The sequence below is a fragment of the Siphateles boraxobius genome, unplaced genomic scaffold (genome assembly GCF_051911475.1).
Source record: "Siphateles boraxobius isolate OS27281-9 unplaced genomic scaffold, OSU_SipBor_1 25, whole genome shotgun sequence".
NCBI classification, from domain to species: domain Eukaryota; kingdom Metazoa; phylum Chordata; class Actinopteri; order Cypriniformes; family Leuciscidae; genus Siphateles; species Siphateles boraxobius.
The window spans coordinates 11,178,040-11,201,131 of record NW_027508866.1 but is presented as its reverse complement, the minus strand read 5'-3'; the positions used below and the strand labels follow the sequence as shown (position 1 = coordinate 11,201,131).

General features: G+C 36.8%; 1 protein-coding gene and 1 long non-coding RNA gene across 18 annotated transcripts in view; one reads left to right on the top strand and one right to left on the bottom strand.

Annotated features, from left to right (window-relative positions):
• The window catches only part of auts2a (activator of transcription and developmental regulator AUTS2 a), a 365,030-nt gene that overhangs the window by 163,607 nt on the left and 178,331 nt on the right, over positions 1–23,092 (bottom strand). The gene's annotated exons all lie outside the window — the stretch shown is intronic.
• LOC143749897 (uncharacterized) lies at positions 6,081–6,457 on the top strand. Its single transcript, XR_013207089.1, has 2 exons — positions 6,081–6,164; positions 6,253–6,457. It is a non-coding gene; the product is annotated as an uncharacterized LOC143749897 (long non-coding RNA).

Genomic DNA, 23,092 nt, shown 5'->3' with positions numbered 1-23,092 from the left:
CTTAATATTTCCTGCATAATTATGTAAAGAAATTTATTTTGTGTTAGTTCAGTTACCTGTGTTGGCAGTGTGCCATAGACACACCCATCTTAATGATTTATAAATATCGCTTATCCTGCCGGAAAAGACCATAAACATTACAGAAAACATTCAAAGTACCAATTAATGTATAAACATATATCTTTAAAACTATTTATGTGCGAGTGATATGCTGCAAATTGGGTGATTTTAGGTCAGTGTTTTGGCTCTAAGTCAATAATGCGCTGTCGTTAGGGAATCGTAAGATGGCCGCTCAAACACTTCCGTCGGCCCTAGCATGACATATTGAAAATAAAGTTTACAAAAGAATCATAAAGAATACTGGACACATGACTTAGCAGTTAATGGTACTTAAATAAGAAAATACAGGTTTGAGTTCAACTCGCATATTTCCTGATGCAGTTCCATCCACTCCTCAGCATCATTTCCTGTTCTCTCTCTATTGTGCCTATTTAAATATTACAAAAAAAGAACAACAAAATTATGGAAAATGCAATTAATTACAAAAGAACCTGAACAGTTAAACACAGCAAGATTTCAAAACAAGGAGGAAGGAAACAAATAATCTGCAGTAAAAAACCCTGGCACAAAAACAGTCCCTTGTTCCACACAAAAATAACACGCTCTCTGCCATGATGTCTTTACCATGCCTTCAGCTAGCCGAGCGTGTGTGGAAAACAGCACTCAAGAGGTATCCGTGGAAAAGGTAGAGCCCAGACGAGTGTTACTCAACGGCCCTTAAGATAGACCGGGGTGGCATAGAGGAGCTGGCCTGACTGAATCCCGCTGAATAAAACATCTAGCAACAATCCATAACACGGCCATAGATAAATCTCTCCTTGCTCCCTCTGCCCTTGGTGAGAGATCTGTCTAGATTAGCTTGACATCGGGGCTATGGGGAGAAATAGTGTTTATCTGAACCCTAACAAGGGGGCTCTGAGACTTTAAGCAGTGAACTGGGATCGCTCAAGATGAAACACATTGCATGAAGAGATTGTGGCCAAGTCTGATGGATATACACTAGAAATGAGAATGGAAAAGAGATTCCACACATGCAGCATAAATAAAACCCTGTGCATTTAAGGGATAGTTCACCCAAAATTCTGCATGACCATAACATGAAAGTCAGTGTGGTTTAATGTTGTTTTGGGCCCCAATTACCTTAACTGTATGGATAAAAACAATGGAAGCATTTTTCAAAATATCTTCTTTTGTGTTCCACATAAGAAAGTCACATACTGGGCAGCTGTATTCTCAGGGGAGAGTCTAATCAGGCTGTGAAGAGTTTCTTTTGTCCTTCAACAGGCAATTAACACTGTGTCCATTACTGCCCTCAGGGGCTGACACAACCAGCCATGCAGTGAACAGGCCGGGTGTTTAAGGCTCTAGGGTAGGGGAGAAGGGAAACTTTCAGGTCAAGGCCTGGAGAAGAAGTCTCATAGGAGAAGAATAAAAGAGGAAAGAGAGCCATTGGCTGCCGCAGACCAAATAGAAAGCAGGTGCTATTTGTCACCCCGTAGGGATTTTCCCTCTCTTCTGTTTTTCACATAACTCAAGCATGGGTTTCAAAGAAAATACAGCTGAAAACTCGGAAAAGTGCGTCCCGGTCAACTGTACAAGCACATTCACAGAGTGCCTGTCCTTGGATGGCTCTCCCAACGCCCATGAGAGGAGCCCTCTGGTCCTGTTTGTGTGTTACAGACACAGAATGTTTTCCTCCGACCAGATAGGTCACAACTCATAAATGTTTCAACGATGTTCTCGTCTTTCTTTGATCTGAGGGTAAGTTGAGAAGCGGTTGTTCACACTATGCAATACAATCTGCACTTCCTCTATGGGGAGATCCCCTACAGCTTGACTTCCATGATATTTTTCTTCTCTATATCCCTCTACTTTTTTTAATGGCTCTTGGAAGTTTTATCGGGTTTCTTTATCCACAAAGTCTCCAATTACGTGGGATACTGAAAAAAACAAACATTTAAGGGCGATGCAATTTACAAAATGCAATTTGCTTGAACCTCCAAACCACCGGAAATGAGATCTGAGATCCCTAAGAGAGTAAACATTGTCTGGCATGTAATGGTCTGCTTTTCTGAATTGTGAAGTCTGCCTTTTCTAACTGAAGTGAAATCTAGTACTTTGTGGTGTGAATATTGATTCAAGACTTTATAGGAGAAGAGTAAGGGAAAAATGAATAAAAGGAAATTAATGGGAATTAAACAAAGACTCATTTGCTACTTATGTCACATCCCTCCTTGTTGCTCAATATATGTGCTGACGATCCAGACATTTAAGACAATCTCTCTCAGCCGCCCCATCTCTCCAGCAGAGATCATTATGCAGTGTCAACCCCCTGTTGACAAGTTTACCCGCTCACTCTCTCTGCACAGATGCTGTGGCGGCTGCCGGCGGCGTGGAGCTCAGCTTGGTGCGAGCTCCGAGTGGAAAGATTCTGTCATGTCTCAGGAGAGTAGGGTAGACGTTTTTTAGCCCAGCTGAAACTCATAAACAGAGCCCCCAGCTAGCTGAGAGCATGACAGCCTCTCTATCTTCGCCAGAAAAAGATGGAGACCAGGTAGACGTGAAGCTTCAACTGAGACTGAACCACTCACTGTTAGCATCAGCACTTTTTACAATTATGATTTAAAACACTGATGAGAGAACATTTGATTTCCAATTTCTCTTTCTGCTTATTTTATTTTGCATTCTCTATCCTGATTTATGTATGTGAAAAAAACTGCATAAAATTGTATCTATAAAGCAACCAATAAAGCAACCGTAGAGCTTTGAATGTGCACTGCATGTGGCAACAGTTCCATTGGCCTTCGCATTAATTCCCTAAAAAAAACAACTTTTCATTGCTTTGCAACTATTCAAGGCCTAGACTTGGCAACCTCTCCAAAGCTTTCCATTTGAAACGGGTAAAGAGTTGCCAATCTGATGTTTAAAACTCCCCCTTGAGGAGACCCAGAGACTGTGAGGGGATCAATGCCACCGAGTCTTGGCACGCACAAAAGTCTCTGCTGCCCAGCTCTTCACAGGGCTGGACCTGGGGAAATGCAGTCTGTGTTGAGATTTGGCCAGATGGGGGGAATTAAAGAGGGTTTCTATCTTTGGCAGAACTTCTTATGTCAGTGCCTAATACAGACAGAAGCCTAAACCTTTTTTAGAGAGGGAAACATTGCCTAAAATCTCAGATATAGGCCAGTGCAAAGCACATTTAACCAAACACGACAAAATATGTACAACTGATGCTTCTCTATCAGTTTCATGCACATAAGATATTAAATAACATTCTATAAAAGATTGGCAATATTTGGATTGACAAAACTTATGGGTCAGCATCTTTCTGAGCTTTTTGAACAATAGTTATGATAGAAACTGACTGCTGAATTTTTTATTTTTTTTGAGAAGCCATGTTTTTCATGAACAGCTAACACTCTCCATTAAAGTTTCTTCAAAATATTCGTAAACATTATGGTCGATAACGATATAAATAATTTGGTGCTAACAAAACATTTCACATTATTATTAATGTTTGAAATAGTTGTGCTGCTCAATATTTTTGTGGAAACTGCGATACAATTTTTTCAGGTTTCTATGATGAATATAAGGTTTAAAAGAACAGCATCTATTTGAGCTAGACTTTTGTTTTGTTACAATGTAAAAGACTTTACTGTCTCTTTTGATTTAAAGCATCTTTGCTGAATAAAACTATTAATATCTATTTTAAAAATGGAACTGTAGTGTACTATTCTATTTGAGTATAGATCTATTATTCTAATGTTGTTTGGTTTAGTTTCTCTCCTGCAACATTGTAATAAGGTATACTTTATCTATCATGCTTCACATGATTATTTATCTGAAGCAAAACTTTGAGAAGAAAAAAACCCCTCAAAGTGATAATTAACTAATAAATAGGAGAGATGAACAAGTCTGTTAGATGTTGCCTATGAAGTTGCCTCTTTCACCCAGGGGATGAAGTCTGCCCAGCGTGATCATGGCACTTTGAAGAACATCAAAGTCCGAGCTAGCCTCTGGTTCCTGGCTCTAACACATACGCACACACATGCGCGCACATGCACACACGCACACGCACACTCTTACTTGCCTGGTAACATATCCTTACTTTTGACACCTGGGAAAAATTCCTGTCCTCATTATCTGGTCTCCATGATTACAGGTGAGTGACAGACTGTGGGTACCATGGTCCAGAGCTGTTGAAAAACAGAGTTATGGCACTCCCATAGACTGCCATGGGAACTTTGGAATGCGGAAGTAATGCGTGTCGTGGAGCAGCCAATAGTTCCAAACACTGATAGTTTCAGCACTAAACCCGATTCATTGTCACTGTTTCCGAAGTACGCTCGCTGGTAAGTTGAAGAAATTACTGCATTTTTGACATTTGAACGCATTCGCCGTCCTCTCATGAATCTAGTCAGTAGTTGTAATTTATGTAGCCAACACTTCACTAACGTTATCAATTATTACAGATCAAGTAGACCGATAACCGATATTTTGAACCGATATATAGCCTATGTCTGGTGTAAAAATTTAAGTTAATGTCAAAATTAAGAATAACAAAGGGTTTTGACAAATACTTTCTTTAAATGATTTACACATTTCTTTAAATCTAAGAACTGTTAATAATAACATTATTATTATTATAAATAATGATAATAATAATAATATTAATAACTTAAAAAAAGCAGGGAGCACCCACATTTTGTAAAAATTAAAGACTGTATTTTAATGCTTAAATTAAAATTTAGCAATCAAAAAGCATTTCTAATTAATATATGTCATCAAACTTATTCAATTTATTTACAGTTTAACAAAAATTACATTTTTAGGGTCCTATGATAACCCAAACTTTTATTTTGCCGTGGAGATATCTTTGAGTTTCTGTGCGTTTATGATACGACGATAACTTTTCTCAGTTGAAGCATTAAAAAGCTCATGAAGTGACTAAGCGGCTTTGGAGATGATGTTTCTGCAATCATGTCCTCATATAATGATGCGGCTGAGGCTGAAAACAGTGCAAGCGGCACGCGTGATCGCTCCTGTGTGTATTTCATCATAGTGTTTTTGCGGTTTGATTTGTCCTGACCTGCTTTTTATTAATTCATCAAAAAGTTGACAAATTCAGTTACATTCCACTTTATACAGTAAATTCCATTTTTATGACTGGATTCCGCGATTCCGTCCGTGTTTTCTGCATCGCGGAAATCACAGGGCCCTATTATATTAGGGTGTTTTGAGGTGCAACTTCAGTGTAGTAATTTATTGCTACTTCAGCAAAGTCTGCTGCTGCCTTAACTTTGAGAGGCAAGACAACTGATGCGTGATCAGTGAAGCAGCTCCAGTCTGCAAGTGCTTTCGGTGTGAGAGTGCAAAACTTTCAGTGCCTTCAGCTTTTCTCCGTTCTTTAGCCGGACTCGTGACTCCCAAAAAATCAGATGTGCGGGAACATTGGTCTAGTCTACAGAGTAGTGAGTTCCGACAGAGGTGGCTGCGTCACAGCCAAATATAGCGCATTTCAAAATTCTATTATTTAATCGGCAAATCGATTTTGATAATGGTTGATACTGATAACCATAAAAATGCATAATATCGGCGCCGATAATCGGTCGACCCCTAATAATGCAATAAACATAAAAAATGATATTTTCCCTAATTTGCTAAATATATATTTATTTGCTATTTGCTATATATATTTGCTCATTTTATATATATATATATATATATATATATATATATATATATATATATATATATATATATATATATATATATATATATATTTGTTCTTATTTAATTTCAAATTATGTACAGGAGTACAGAGTCAAAATAACAGAAATCATGACAAATGTCCAAATAGGTATTGACCTAACTTTGGGTGTGTACTCTCACTTCTGTAATCTCAACCTCATGAAAATGTTTAGGAAACATAGGCTTTCAATGAGTATTTAATCGGTCCTTCAATGAATTAACTTTAATGCCATTTCCTCTTTCTTTACCACTAGCAGTTCTCTGCAACAGGCTTTTTTTTAAGACCCGGTCTCCTCTGGGGCCTATGAAACGCTCTGCTTCTGGCGGGGGAATGCTCTCACCCAAAAATCCAAGTAACTATAGCATTACTTATATCGTGGAGTTTGAATGCTTTTGTTATGAATGTATGGCTAAGCGTTTGACTGATTCTCGATTCACCAGCAGGTCTCCAGATCATCCCTACAGCTTCAGTGGCAGAATGTAATGGCTATTGTGAACACATGTAATCCTTTTCTGGCCTGCTTTCTGCCATCTTTCTCTCCCTGTAGGAAGTCAAACGAGTTTCTTTGAAGACAGAACATTCAAGGAAAACTTACCTACCCTCTCCCTAGATATAATATATAATTAAATGTTTTGTTGAATGCAATTGATTGGCTTGTATATTTTTTACTGTTGACCAAATTTCTTTCTTGACTTAAACTGAGCAGCTTTAATTGATATTCACTTGTGTAGGTTTATGTGAATGTATTTTAACATAACATTAGGATGTAAGTAATTACGACCATAGAAGCAACAGAAAAACATATACAGTAAATACTGTAAATGTATTATAGCTTATGGGAGCAGTCCCCCTTCCCTCCAAAATTAAACACAAAAGGGCTTTATTGAAAAAAGTTCCAAGAACAATGTGTGTGTGTGTACACTACCAGAATTTTTTTTGGATCGGTAAGGTTTTAAAAAAAAGCCTCTTCTGCTCACCAAAGTTGCATTTATTTTGAAGAAAAAAACAGTAATATTGTGAAATACTATTACAATTTAAAACAACTGTTTCTATGTGAATATATATATATATATATATATATATATATATATATATATATATATATATTATATATTAGTAAAGTCTAATTTATTCCTGTGATCAAAGCTGAATTTTCAGCATCATTACTCCAGTCTTCAGTGTCACATGATCCTTCAGAAATCATTGTAATATGATGATTTGATGCTCAAGAAACATTTCTCCTTATTATCTCCATGAACCATGTGACCGCAAGGCGCCGAGATCACAGAGTGTTGCAACTCTCATATCTAACGGCTCTGCCATACTGTAACATGAATGGGGCCATCCCACAGAGAGGAGACATTATGTCATCATTTCATCCAATCATTGCTTCCTGTTCCTTATACGCTACAAGCGTCCTTGTCTAACATGGCAAATCTTGACTGGATCTATGAATTAATCTATGACTAGGTTTGGACAGTACTTGCTTTTTAGGCAAAACAATGAAAGATGCAATCTGAAGCTGGATTTGCATCATACATTATATGAATTGCATCATGTTATTCCTAGAAATCATGGATGATGCGATCATAACAAAGCTTACATCACTCTGCTGAATAAATTGCTCTATATCACCCCTGTCATACAGTTTTGTGCTTTCTTATTTGTCAGTGTTTAGACAAAGTGAGCAGAGATGCCTCATACTTGTGTGAACAGTGCAGATAACTTCAAATGGAGCCCATCAACGCTTGTACAATATTGCTGGACAGTGACAAGAGATACCCCATTTAATAAAGAGACGAGCCAACAAGCACAGAGTAGACACTCAATAGGACTAAACTGTGTACATAATCGTTTTTTTGCCTTTTGTTTCATAATAAATTTGATTTATATAACTCTTTTGCTGACTTTTTAAAGGATTACATAAACAGGACAGGTGATTGGTACTATCTACAAAATATATATAGAAATAAAATGTAAAAACACAAATATCTTGGAAACTGTAGACAATCGGTTGTTTTAATTGTCATATGTGAATTCAGCACATTAAAATACATACTAAAAAGCACATTTTATCTCTGAAGCAGTGGGCTTCGAAAAAAAATTGACCATTGTAAAGTGAGTGATACACTATACTGTATACATGTTTAGTTCCTCATTCAAAGATTTCCTTGTGTTTCTAGGAGGTAAGCAAATGCTGACATGCAGAGATTTTTGCTATTGTTCATAGTGCCTATACCACAGAAATCCTGCATGTAGGTTAAGATGGCCATAATGCACAGCTTTACAGTTCTTCTAATCCACACACTTGGCAAAGGGAATGAGATCCTGATCCAAGTGTGTACATGCACAACAAAAGATGCTGGACAAAGACATTTCCAGCTTCATTTTTTAAACACATACAAACAAGCACATTTAAGTGTGTCTTTGAGCGCAGCCTACATGGCACAAGCAGAACACTACACATATAGGCAGGGAAAAAATATACTAAAAAACAAAAAATATGAACTTCTGAGGTGTGTATGCAAAATGATCCCCAGTGGGGTTGTCTCTTAATGTTGAGAAATTCAAACTTCATGTACGAACACATTGAAAATGCCCCTAGCAGCCAATATCAAATAAAAGACATTGAATATATACATACAAACATATACAATATATGAATACAAAACTAAGTTAAAAGATGTGTGTGTATATTGTACCTCTCAGCTCTAATTTTTATAATCATATGCGTCAATTACATACAGGTAAAGTGATGACCATTTGTTATGATTTGGTGTTAAACTAAATTAGGATATAACAAAACACTCCATCTCATTATTTTACTCACAGCTCATGCTGTGCTTTTGGGCCTACAGTGTCTCAGGTAAACATTGCTGTGCTAACTGATGAGCTTACTGTTAAAAAAATATACACCAATTTGTAATGAGATTTTTTTTTTTTTTTTTTTTACTGAGATTGTCCAGGATTGTGTGGAATACACATGGTCTGTTTCTTTTAGCTTAGAGATCTGTAAACTGTATTTAATAATAATGATACCCATATGTACTGACAAGAACACTGACAAGGTAGCTAGCATGCTAGGTTCTGAAACTGAAGGGTTCACTGCTCCATGTACTCATACTCAGTATTACATGTCAGAATGGTCAGAATACGTTTATCTAGAACATTCTGCAATGTCATACAGACAACACTTCACTCATGAAAATATATATACATACATAAACAAATATGAATATATATATACCGTTCAAAAGTTTGGGGTTGGTAAAACTTCAAAAGAATTGTCTTATGCCCACTAAAGCTGCATTTATTTGATAAAATATACAATAATAGCAGTAATATTATGAAATCTAATTAAAAAAATAAAAATAATATATATATATATATATATATATATATATATATATATATATATATATATATATATATATATATATATATATAAATACATTTTAAAATGTATTTTATCCCAGCGATGCAAAGCTGAATTTTCAGCACCCATTACTCCAGACTTCAGTATCACATTCAGTGTAATTTCCTTACAACAGTAAACATTTCTTATTATTATCAATGTTGAAAACAGTTATGCTGCTTCAAATGTTTTTCCAGGATTATTTGATTAATAGAAGGCATCTTTTAAACATTATAAATGTCTTTACTCTCACATTTGATCCATTTAATGCTTCCTTGCTGAATAAAATGATTAATTTCTTCATTAAAAATTAAATCAACAAAACAAACAAACAAAAACTGTACAAAAACTGTACAAAAACTGTACAAATGTATGTATCTGGGTTTTCCCGCCACATTGAAAATACAAAACGTACAAAATGTTCCCTACCTTGGCTCTACTATATTAAAAAAGTCAGTATGATGACACTACATTTGTGCAGTACTAAAGTGCAGGCTAGCAATGAGGTGCTCAAACAGAATTTAGTTTATTCAAGGTCAGGGGAGTTTCAAAACTATGTTTGTTCATCTCAACAGACTTTTGCTTGTTTTCACAAACACAGCAGTCACATCAGGCCACTAGCTCGGCAAAAATGACAGCTCTGACAAAATCTTTTCTCTCTCAGCATTACTCTGTCTACCTGACAACTTCTGCACTTATTTTTTTGCCAAACCAATTCTCTATCTTTCCACTGCAAAAGCCCCTCCTCTCCCTCTCTCTCTCTCTCTCTCTCTCTCTCTCTCTCATCTCTCTCTCTCTCTGCAGGGGAGCAGGATCTCATTAGTAGCTGCAGGATAAAACGCCGTCCTCTCTATACAGGTTCAAGGTGATGGAAGATTAGACTGTTTGGCCCTGCCTCATCCTGAATGCAGCGTGCGTGTCTCTCTGCCCGTGAACACCAAATTACATTGAACCCGGGGAGTCTAACTCCATTAATTTTAAATGGAAGATTAATTTAACAATATGCAGCGGATATTTGTTACAAACCCATCATGTGAAAGTGACGTTTGGCAATAAATTTACGGGTGGCACACGCTGGCTCTGAAAGCCCCAGCAAAAATAAATCAGCAGGCATCTCTAGCTTCGTCGTTCTCTAATGTCAGACACACACGGTCAAACTAATGCACATTCATGCACACTCACACACGCCAATGCTTTAGCACTCAAGCACACGCATACCAGCATGCAGCACCTCTATTTAGCAGGCACCACGGAAACCAACAAAAATACGTCCTATACACAAATACTACACCTTAAATAGATTGAATTATTTCTACAATGAACAATCCTAGACATAAGTTTAGTCAGTCATAGATGAACAAAACATTTGCAACCCATTTTACTTCTCTAATGTGTCATATTTCTGTATATTCAAACTATTCAATATGCAAAAATGCAGAATGGGACTTGATTTTACTCATTAGGTCATGATTGGGTCATCCAAAGTGGGCATTTCACACCAAAATGGAGCCAATGGAGCCCATTTTGTCTTTGTATTTTGACTGAGACAATGCTTCTTTACTTATTTGGTATTGTTGCAGGAAAATGTATTATATTTAGAGAGGCACCAATATCAAAATTCCGTCAAATTTCAAGTTATGCCTGATAACAAAAAAATGGAAGATGTTAAAATTGTATTTTATCTAAATAAATGAAACACCACAACTAAAATCAATTGATTGAAGGACCAATTGATCACAACATTGTGTAAAATATGAAAAAAAATATTAATTTTGAGATTTATCACATTACTAGTGTTTTAAAAGTTTTTACAAATTTCGAATGTAATATAATGTAAAAAATAGAGGAAACGAGCATGCACAATGAAATATCCAAAATTAACAGATACTGATAAATAATAATAGTAAAAAAACTCTATTATTGGTAGATAACTGTTATGGGACCAATATTTGTGCATTCTAAATGGCATAACTGCTATTCAACATTAAATTACTGCACTGCAAGATTCTAAAAAGGCCAACAGTAATCTAAAACATTACCTTCATTGCCATTTAGTTATTGGTTAACATCCATTTATTTGATTTTAAGGAAAGATTACAAAAACAAGCATGCTTTTTATGTACAGTAATATTTGTAGCAACATTTTTATCTAATTATATTATACATGTACATAAAAAATATATATATATATATATATATATAAACCTGACGAATTGTAAACAATAAGACCGGGAACAACTGTAAAGAACTTTTGTTCTTTGCAGCACCTAAGAACAATTTAATTCACAGCAAAGAATTCACAGAGGAAAGGGGCCCCTCCATTTCAGATCAACCCTATTTGCTTCCTGGTGCCTTGCTGAGCACATTAAAGTGTGCCAAGCGGGCTATGTGTGTGCATGCGGTGTGTAAGAGGGACGCCCATCAGGCCTCTGTGATAGGAACTCGGCAGAGCCAACATCCTATTACTATTTCCAACCTAAACATCCACCATAACACACATTCGGCAATTTGCGAACCAGAGAGAGGGATTGAAAAGAGAAACCAAGGTTATTAGTTAATCTTAAAAGCAAAAGAAAACCTCCTTGAAAAACAAACACCCCCACAAACGCCCTGTGGCCCGCTGTGCCCCCGCTGCCCTTATCCACCAGCAAACGCCTCGGTTCATCTTCGGGTCTCTTAAATGCAGACTCTCTTCTGGGAGCACCCTGGCTAATTAGAGGAATTGATAACCCCTGCGCTTATTAACGAGCCAATATATTTTGAAGTCATTAAAGATAACCATGGCAATAAGTTTGGCTTTAAGCGCCACTAGCTTTCACTGCCTTCATGTCACTAATTATAAGGATTGAAAGGGGGGGGGGGAAGAAAAACGGAGGGGGTGAAGGAGATGGAAGAGAGAAAGTGAGACAGAGAAAAAGCAATTCCTGCCTACTCAACTGTAAACGACTGGTTATTGGAATCTTTAAAACAGGCAGCCAGGAGAAAATGACATTAGCAGCTCTCCCTTCTCCCTCCTACCAGTTAATGAAGAATTAGAGCTCCCATTTGGCGTACTATTCGGGTTCACAGGGGGTTAGGTCGTCGAGGGATGTGTTTGACAACGATGTTGATTTAGTGCTGGAGAAGCTCACGGCACCATGGCGGAACATCATTCAATCCTGTCACTAGCACTTATCTCCTTCATTCTCTTGGCAGCAAGAGAATTCGGGTCACCCTCCCGACACACAGTTCCTGTCTATGTCTATGCCACTTCCTTTAAGGTTTTGACAGCATGCTGAGGTTTATTTTCGTTCCCCATGTAGTTTTGATCAGCAGGACATGTTTTCATTCTATGTTGACTCTGAAGGCCTTACAGTGCAAGAACTGAAAAAAATCAAATAAAGTTTTGCATTTGAATATGGAAGAAGCAACAACAGAAATTTGGCTGGCAGTAATTTAATAGCATTTCCTGCATTACTAACACTAATGGATAGTCCCAAATTAAATCATATTTTTGTACTGATTTTTAGGGAAAATGGCCTGTCACTTATAGAAATTCGGAATTGTACTTTTAGAGAGAAAAAAAGACCTAAAAAAATGCTTCGTTCCAGCAATGACTGATGCATGGTGTATAAAATTTGACTCTGACTTGATCATTGTGCATCAATCAACAGCTAATCATATTTCCATACAGATGTGCTGGTATACTTTGGTTCCCCTGTCTATTTAGAACATGTGGTGAAATACACATATTATGGTGAACAGTAGTGATTTCTGAATCTGGCTAATGGTATGAATGTGTTAAACAAGTGTTAAAACAAGAATGATGGCATGCACCGAGGGAAATATTTTTATATTTTTATTTGGACAAATTAGCCACACTAAAAATGTATTTGAATTACATGTAACAATATATCAAACAAAGTGGCATTCATTTTAAAGAAAGATTAAACAAGCACAAAACATACACATATACATTCACTAAAAATAACATTGAGCTCATTTGCTTGAAAATGGCGTGATTTTGTTTTAACCTGAATTATTTAATGCAGTAAATGAAGTACACTTTAAAGTGATCCAATATCTTTTTAAGGCCACTGTATGCACAAACCTCTCTTTAACAAACAAATATGAAAGAGTTTCAATTAAACGTGCCATCAAATGTTCATTTATTAACTGGTCACAGCCTTGTGCAGTTGGGAGACTAAATACAGTAAAACTGTTTTTGCAAAACTTTCACCCACATTATGTTGGCATAGAGTCAACTGCTAATTGTCTCTCTCAATTTACTGTGCTTCACTCACTGCCAATCTAATAGGCCCTAAGTGTGCCATTCTCAGTGTAGTAATTAAGCTAATCAGAGGATCAGGGCTACTCTGACTGTACGCACACGCTTTCACCTGCGAGACGATAGGTAACCTCGTCAAGCCAAAGGTAACCACATCTCTGTGTTGTGTTTAATTCAAATTATTAATGCGATGTGGACAGCATGAGATGCAAGAATACAGTTATTGATGCATTATTACACAAACAAGAAAAACATATTATTAGCACAAATTAAAGCAATCAAAACAGTCTGTGCTGGGAAAAATACTTCCTTTTTTTTTGCACACGTTTTCCCTCCACCTCCACAAATATCCCTCCTTCCTGTTAAAGCTCTGCCTGTTCTAGAAATAGGTTGTTTCCTGTCACTTCGTATACCTTACACTGTTTGTCAATACATGGACTGTGCATTTGACAGCACAGAGCTATTGGTCTCCTGAAGATGCTCATACTCATTTTTTATCTCTTAAGTGGAACCATTTAATCTCCTACCTTAACTCAAAACCATAGAGAAAAACAACAACATAAAATATGAATATACAGTTGGGACATTTTGTAAAATGTAATAAAATCAAGAATCTGTGATTTGTTCATTTTTTTTATGTGCGTGACCTTCGAGCCCTCAGATGGCATTGCATGAGAAACCATCACAATATGTGTTAAATATAGCCACATGGACTCAGGAGTACTTTGGAAAACCGTTGTCACTAAACAGTCTTCCGCTTCATTAAAGAAATGTAACTTGAATCTGATGATGACTTCTCCTATAAATTGTGGGTTGTATAATCCGGTGCGGGATGCACACTGTCTATTACAGACCGGACATATAAAAGTTTCTCCTGATTGTCTTAAGGGGGCAGGAACAAGCATGGTCTGCTTTCTCTAATGTCTTTTAGTCAGGCGATGTTCAGTTCTCCTGTCTTCATAACATTGTACTCCATTCTGACAAAGCTGCTGCCAAAGCTTGCGATTCACTGCACTAGTTTCCAGGGATGTGGGCTTTATCACACACTTCTCAAAAAAGCCTTTTAGTTGTTTTTTCAGCCTCTTTTTTGGCCTTCTGCAAATCGGGAGCCAAGATGTAATTGACTGTACATTTACTACATTATCTTATGTGGAAGGGACTTGGCGGCATTCTCACAACAAGACCAACCCATCCAAGTTGGTAGAGCATTAAGGTTGCTTCTATACTCCAACAGTTGGTTTAACAGATGACTCCAACTGTTTAACTAAACCAGGTTTGTGACAAGTTAATGCATGGTGCCTTTAGACGTTCACCCCCTGTATGTTTTCTCAGTCCCAAGGCCTTCTATGTGCCATACACGTAGGTGTCTTAATGTAAAAAAAAAAAAAAAAAAAAAAAAAAAAAAAAAAAAAAAAAAAAAAAAAAAAATTAGCCTGACAAAACATCTGATTTAACCTTTTTATATTCATATCCAGTTGAGAGAATTATTTACTTTTTTTGGTAAAAATTCTTAGACATCACTGCGTTTGCTCTCGGGGCCCAAGCTTCTCATCTTTGATGACTATGTAAGATTTGATGATATATTTAAATACTTTGATGAGTGTTTATGTGAGATTAGTTTCTTGGGGACTTCTATGGCTGCCTCGATGGAAATGTATAACTGTTCCAAAATAAGTATTGTCCGGACCTCCGCTGGGAAGGAAATATAGAGACCAGACAGACCTCTTGGAACTTTACCTGAACAGATACCCCTGCTCTACAGCATAGAAGGGATGTGCTTGACTGCCCGCCTGAAGTCCAGATCTGTCTCTTATTGAAAATGTATGGCCCAGCATGAAAAGGAGAATCAGACAGCGATGACCACAGACTACTGAGCAGCTGTCTTGTATCAGGCAAGATTGGGCAAAAATTCCACTTGCAGAACTTCAATAATTAGTGTCCTCATATTTAAAAAGTGTAATTGAAAGGCAATGTGATGTAACACGGTGGTAAAAATGCCTCTGTCCCAACTTTTTTGTTGCAGCCATCAAAATCAAAAGTTGTTTATATTAACAAAATATACTTTTGTTCAGGTGGTCAGTGAAAACTTTGAAAATCTTTTCTTTGTACTTTTGTCAGTTAAAGGTTAAAGAAAATAAACAAATCACAGATTCTCGATTTTATTGCATTTTACAAAATGTCCTAACTTTTCTGGACATATGGGGTTGTATGTGAATATATGTACCTGTATGTAAATATAAAAATGTAATAAAATGTATTATAAAACATGAATATAATATTATAATAATTATATCTTGTTTCTTATGGGCGTCTACTTAAAGGATTAGTTCACTTTTTAAAACAATTTTGCTGATAACATACTCACCCCCATGTCATCCAAGATGTCCATGTCTTTCTTTCTTCAGTCGAAAAGAAATTAAGGTTTTTGATGAAAACATTCTAGGATTTTTCTCCATATAATGGACTTCACTGGGTACCAAACGGTCCAAGGTCCAAATGACAGTTTCAGTGCAGCTTCAAATGGCTTTAAATGACACCATACAATGCATAAGGGTCTTATCTTGCGAAACGATTGGTCATTTCAAAAATAAATAAAAAAGTTTAAATTTCTTTTCTACTGAAGAAAGAAAGACATGGACATCTTGGATGACATGTGGGTGAGTAAATTATCAGCAAAATTGTTTTAAAAAGTGAACTAATCATTTAAGACATCATCTCACTTCCACAAAAACATCTTGACAAGCTAACCTCACAAAACGACTAGTAGCTTGTTTGGTGACGATATTGGGCCATCGTGGATCATCCCTAATTTAGACACACTAATGCAGTGTAGGGCCATCAGCCCACGATTGGCCGATAAATTGTAGCTGACACCCCAACTCAACCTTGCCAAATCTCATCATCGCCAAATGAACAGAGAGTAAGATGAACAGATAAAAGGACAGAGTGATGATGTGCAGCAGAGAGTGAGTTATCTGTTAATAATGAAGTATGGTTTTCTGACATAGTGCTAAATTCAAGATCTCAGGCTTGTCAAAAAGAACTTCAAATGTTATTTTCCAGGCAACTGAAAAGGAAATTACGGCAGTTAGAAATGATTAGAAAACAGACAGTTTACAAATCAAATTGTTAATAACTACAGCGACTGAAAAAAAAGGTGAATATGCATCAAATACAGGATTAGATTTGTCATGCACTTTGTCCCTCACCAAACTCCCACATTTCCTGAGATGGTAATTAGGTTTAATTTGAAGCAGCAGTCAAAGACCACATCTATGTCATTTTCTAATTAGGAATGGCTGCAAGTAACATTTTCATCCAGTGTCAATTCAGTATTAATACAGAGAGAAACATTCAAAATAAAAGAAACTACATTATCAGCATTTGAGGACCATCAGCCCTGATTCTTCATATCCATCCCGCCTGCCTCCTTTCCCTGCAAATTAAGCCCGTTTCAAAATGCCACAGCATCATTTTCTATGTTCAGGGGGAATATAAAGCATGCAGTGCTGCGCTCACAGCTTTGCCCTAACCAGGCCTCTAGAGACCCGCCGGATCTTCTTGCCCATCCATAACTGGATGACACCTTCGGGGACTGTTTCCCCTCTTCCTTAACCTCTCAGCTCATTACAGCTAGTCTCAACAGTGCTGCTCTAACCAGAGGCTTGTGCTTTACAAGCCATGCGCTTGCTCTCTCTCTCTCCAATCTAAATAGATGGTTCAGGGTGGTTAGATCAGTAGCAGGTAGAGCATCAGCCTTGGGGAGTCAGAGTTGCTTTGCAGCGTAAGCCACTTTTTAATATATATTTAGCATTACACCTGGTGCACTTTAGCCACGGAAGCGGAATGACTGCCCCTGTTTTGCAGGGAGGTGTTTGATGAAGCACTGTTGGGCCTTCACGGCTTGACGCCGTTCACCCTGAAATGCGGGACTGCTACCGGGGGCCTCCATTAAGCCCTGCACCTGTGTGCTCATGATCCAGATATGAGAGAAGCATCATGAAGATCTAGCAACTTCAAAGACTCAGGGAAAATGCTGAGGGGAGTCAAATGTAATGACTCCCTCTGCCCCTGGTTATGTGGTTTAGCGGACGGATCATGAACAAAACACACTTACGTCAATAGGATTAAGAGGAGGAGGACCTGCTCATTGAGAAGAGCACAGAACTGAGAGGGCAGAGACAGTAACCGATCAATCTATAATGACTATATTTATAATCTAAAGCAATAACAATAATAATAATATTACAAGTCAATTTCACATGTATAAAATCACTCCAAGTCGTCAAAATACAGCACTACTTTTGAAATATAATAAATATGATTGCTAACTTTGCTAATTTTGATTGGTCATCATTTCTGCTATTAATTAATATCAGTGCACTTTTTTATAAAAAAAAAAAAAATGGAGGAAATGTGTAAAATAGCTGCCCCAAAATAAATGCCGCCTGCCTGGAGTCCTTAATGAAGTTTTATAAAATGGCAAAATAGTGCACTGAATTCTCCATTCACACTAAACTATGGTTCTCATTAACCCGGGGTAGGTCAGGAGAGGCAAGTTCAGGTTTCCTTCAACTTAGCAAACATCATTTAAAACTTCCTCATTTCGCTTCTTTTCCCTTCATTTTCTGGTTCTTGTTCCCCACCTGAAGGTGCAGCAAGAAATCTTGCTTCATTGACAAACTTTCTGAACATCAGGAACTGCATATAGCTGTCTTCAATGTGCCTTCTAAAATGAACATTTCAGAACCTTGTTATGTGAAAATCTCCCTTTATTTCACTGGCACCCGGTTTTCTCCTGCTCTCACTCTCTGCTGGGGTCTGATTAGAAACCTGCATGTTTTGCTAAGAGGACAGCAGGAAGCTGTCATTATTTTTATGAGATTCAAATGTTGGCAGTATATATTTTAGACAAAAAAAAATCACAAGCACTTGGAAAAAAAATTGCATATAGGGAAGATAGATTTATATATATATATATATATATATATATATATATATATACTGTATGCACCTATACTTGTTCTTAATTTAATACTGTAGACAAAGACAGCAACCATTCAACCATTAAAATTTAAATAATTGTATAATTAATAAGGAATAATTCCATTTTACAAATAGGATTGTTAGTTTAAAATAGTTTTATTTTTTTCTTGCATTTTCAAAAATTTCCACACCACTAGCTGTACGTTAGGTTATGCAGTTTTATCCTACAAATTGCGTTTTGAGCACTTCACAGTCTGCTTTGTTGCTGTGTGCAACAGCAATGAGCCTCAAGGTAATGTTTACGAATAACAATCTATGCTAATGCCTTCATTCAGGACTGATTTGAAGAATGGACTTGGTCATTGAGACTGGCAGCTACATGGCAAACCGTGCATGGAAATGTCTGACTGACAACCTGGATTTTTGACATGTTTCACCACCCTCTTATGAATAAATATGATTTAAACATACGGTCAAATATCTGGTAGAGGGTCACGCAGATCTGCAAATGAAACCGTTATTATGGTGAATATCAAAGCTTTAATACTATAAACAAGCAAATAAAATGAGCAGATGAGTGACTTGTTATATAAAAGAAGATGAATAGGAAATGAGAAAGATGGAGGAAACCTCCGAGGACAGATCCGCTCTGATTTTTTACTCTTTGAGTGTTGTAAATTAAATTCCCTCGTCAAAGCTCTAATCATTCATGGCAGATGGAGTCTTGCGCTCCACTTTTAGATCCAAGGGAATTCTAATGGTTATTGTTTCTGTTTAAATAGGAGATTATTGCATTTTAATAAGTCCTCCCTGGGATTTGTGACAACAATGCAGTTTTGTGAATTGCTACAGAAGGCTGTTAGTGTGAGCTGGGGAGAGATCGACTCACTGAATGTGACAAGTTGACTACTGCTCCCCTACACTCCACCCTCCATCGCCCCAACTTCCCCTTTAAATGGGAACGGCTGCATATATATTTACCAGCGAATGAAGGATCCGCCACGGGGATAATAATTTCCTCCGCCAGCGGGGAGGGGAGCGGAGTCTAACTGTGGATTTTCATTAAAATGACACATCTGTTCAGCAATTTCAGCAAAGTAATTCTGCTGAAAGTTTTATCGCCTAATTTTCATTATTCACTCCACTGGGTTGAATACAGGATTCATCTTGTCGAATTAACACATTCAACATGGCTTTCTTTTTTTTTTTTTTTAAGAGCAAAGAGAGACAGGAGGGGGAGCGATCAACAAATTGAATTGTCAGTGCACATGGATTTAAACATGATTTGTTAAATCCAAAACAGCAGCAGGAGCACAAAACCCAGACTTGAGAATGAAACTTGAAACGTCTTTACACATCATCACCCAAATCCCCGAGTTTGGATTTTACTTGTCAGAACTGCTGGTTTGAAGTCACTGATGAGTGCAGCCATTGTTAAGGCTTTTTTTTAAATGACGAAAAAGTTATGAAAACTTCCAAACCAAAGCTTATCCACTTAGAATTTAGGTTATGAACTATCAGTTTTTAAATTAGTTGAACGGTTTACATTTTTTTATCATTAATTCAAATTAAATGAAAAATGAATTCTGTGGTTGTAATCCATAAATTTTCAAATGAAATAAAATCAGAACCTGCATGTTAGTAATAATAAAAATAATAATAATAGTAATAATAACAAAATAATATATATATTAGCGCTGAATGAAACACATTTTCAAATAGGGGCAATGTTTATATATAAATCAAATATTTGACATAAGCAACTACATTCTCGCCTAAATAACAATAACAGTAGTGTTTATAAAATGATATTTTTATATATCATTTTATAAACAGTTTGCTCCTCTGCCATTGACGCTCGCTGTGAGCATGCTGCCAGTATAGATCCGGAAGAAATAAGCGGAGTGATAAAAATTGTGAAACTGTTTCAACGTGATTATAGTAGAATACTGTATTCCCGGAAAAGGCTCTCGGAAAAGGAACTAACTGTATAACTATATGTATTTAACTATATATATAGGTCAAAACTAGGATAACTACATAGCTTACATACACTCTTCTATATCTCCGCCCCACCCTCTTACCTACCTCCTCTAGTAAATGTTCTTAGCAATGTGTCTCCAGGGATGATCATCTTTCCACACAGATGTCCAGTGGAGCATGCAGCAAATTAGACACTGTGAGGGAAGATTGCAAAATGATACCCTTTTTCTTCTGATCTCTCTCTCTCTCTCTCTCTCTCTCTCTCTCTCTCTCTCTCTCTCTCTCTCTCTCTCTCATACATTGAATATCATCCAAAATGGATAGATAATATTCTCTTTATTAAGTGTGCGCTGCAGCTACCTCATGCTGTCTGCTGTTTTAAATGCTCAAGCTCTTTGAAGTTGTGTGGATTCTGATTGGCTGTTTTCGTTGTTCATCAGCTGGAAAAAGTCATTCTAAAAGTCATTCCAACGATATTGTTCCTCTGTGTCATTATAGTTGTAGTGTGGACTTTGATATTCTCATAGAATTAGAACAATTGTCAAAACTTTATCACACTTTATGTGAATGGCAATTTATTAAGCACTGGAAAGTATCAATTTCAAAATAAGATCATCCAATTAAAAATGCACATTTCACACAAAAATTGTGTGCTACATTTAGCAACACGCTAACATCAAATGTCAAATCTTGCGGAGTTTTGAGTCTCTACCGTAGCAACATGCTAAAGTCAAATCTGAGTGGTGTTATTTGTGCAAAGTATGTGAGTGAATTATGAGGTTACTTATGAGGTACGATGCTGTCTTACAAAGTTGCAGGCGATGACTAGGTTTGGGAACGGAGCCAGTATCATTGTTTACATGAAACATAAACTCTCACTGCCCCCAAAAAGTGGCCTCTTGCCTAGAATCATCCAAGTGAGAAATATGCATGTCTAGCCACAAATTGAGTTAGCATAAGCAAGTAGCAAACATCTCCTTCCACTAACCACTATGATTCAGTCACCAAGTTTCAGAAAGGTCTCCAGGGTTCTTTCGACATAGGAAGTCAGTATACAATACATTTTACAGCTTGACTCACCTCTGCTTCAGTGAAAAGATTACACCATTTTTTTACATCCCCAAAAGCTTCTAAAACCAGTTTTAGCCAGTTCAGTTAGCAGATAAATATGCCTTCAAGTGTAGTTACAACAATGTAAGCCTTCCTTCCTTTCATTAAGTTAAACATTACATCTAGATTTATATAACTACCCTAAATTGCATGTCAAAATACAGAACACAACAGAACAGAACGTTATTATAGAAACGAGCTATGCTAGATGATGAATCGTGAGAGTGTGCATTGAAACATCTTTGGGACCAATAATCAGATGGCAGTTGCTACAATAATAAACTGTCCCTAAACAGTTCCTCCTACTCTCTTGAGGCCTGTAACCGTTCTTGAATTTAATAAATCAAAATAGGTGATGTCTGTCTACTTGTGAGCTGTCTTCTGAGGGCTTCCTCAAAGATGGAGGATTAGCATTTTCATGACAGCATATTATTCCCTTCGGCATTGTACAGCTAGTACTGTACAGTTCCAGATGGAGCATGATAGTTATAGGCAAGGGAGTGAATGTTACCCACTCATGAGCATCCTAAAATAAACTCAGGTACCCAGGTTAAAAATTAATGCAATAATTAAGGATTATCTAAGGTGCACGATTTAAGTTGGGAATTATGCTCCCAAACAGAGGATTTCTGCATGATAGCTTTACATATTAATAATTAATGCATTATTATAATCTTGTCAATCACTAAACTAAAATGTGTCAACTTGGAAAACAGATGGAATGTACAAATTGCACAAAAATAAACAAATGAAGTCTACAAATGACCTGTATTGACAGATCTTGAGAGAAAATACTTAGTAAACAGGATTACACAAGTGGAAAAAGAACTGGAAATATTAGTACATATCCATGAAAAATCCTTCATTGACGAAGGGACACTTTACTGAATAGATGGCTTAGTGGCAGGAAGAAAATGAGGTGCAAAAGAAAATGGTTCCAGATTTATTTGTGGCGGCTGGAGAATTCAAATAGGCAGAGATAAAAAGGGTATTTTTCAGAAATACATATCTAAGCGAAAAAAGGGGTCCTAAATGTGAAAATAATGTATATGATTTGTGCAGGGCGAGGATGTTCTCCATCCTCAGCGGAGGGCTTGTAGAGGCACTATTTCACGGATTATGGGGTGAGTCTATGGAGAGAAGATCACCAAAGAATGACTCCCCGAGGGGCCTGGTGTGGACAGAGAAGAGAAGGACAGAATTTTCCATCTCATAACTTTAACGGCAGGCAAATATCCTTTAATGCTTTCAAACATAATGACTGTCTCCCAGCGAGTAGATAAAATTGCTATGTGTGTCATGCTAACATAAAAAAGACTTTCATTTCCCATGAGAACATTGTGCCCAAAATAAAATAAAAAAATATAGCTTTATTCATTTTAAAGAAAGTTTAAAGAAAAAAAGTTATGCATACAATTCACAGCTACAGTTAATAAATGAATGACATTGCATCATATAACACAATTTATTTGTATTATGTATCCAAATAGTTTGTCTAAATTTTGAACAGTATATCTCT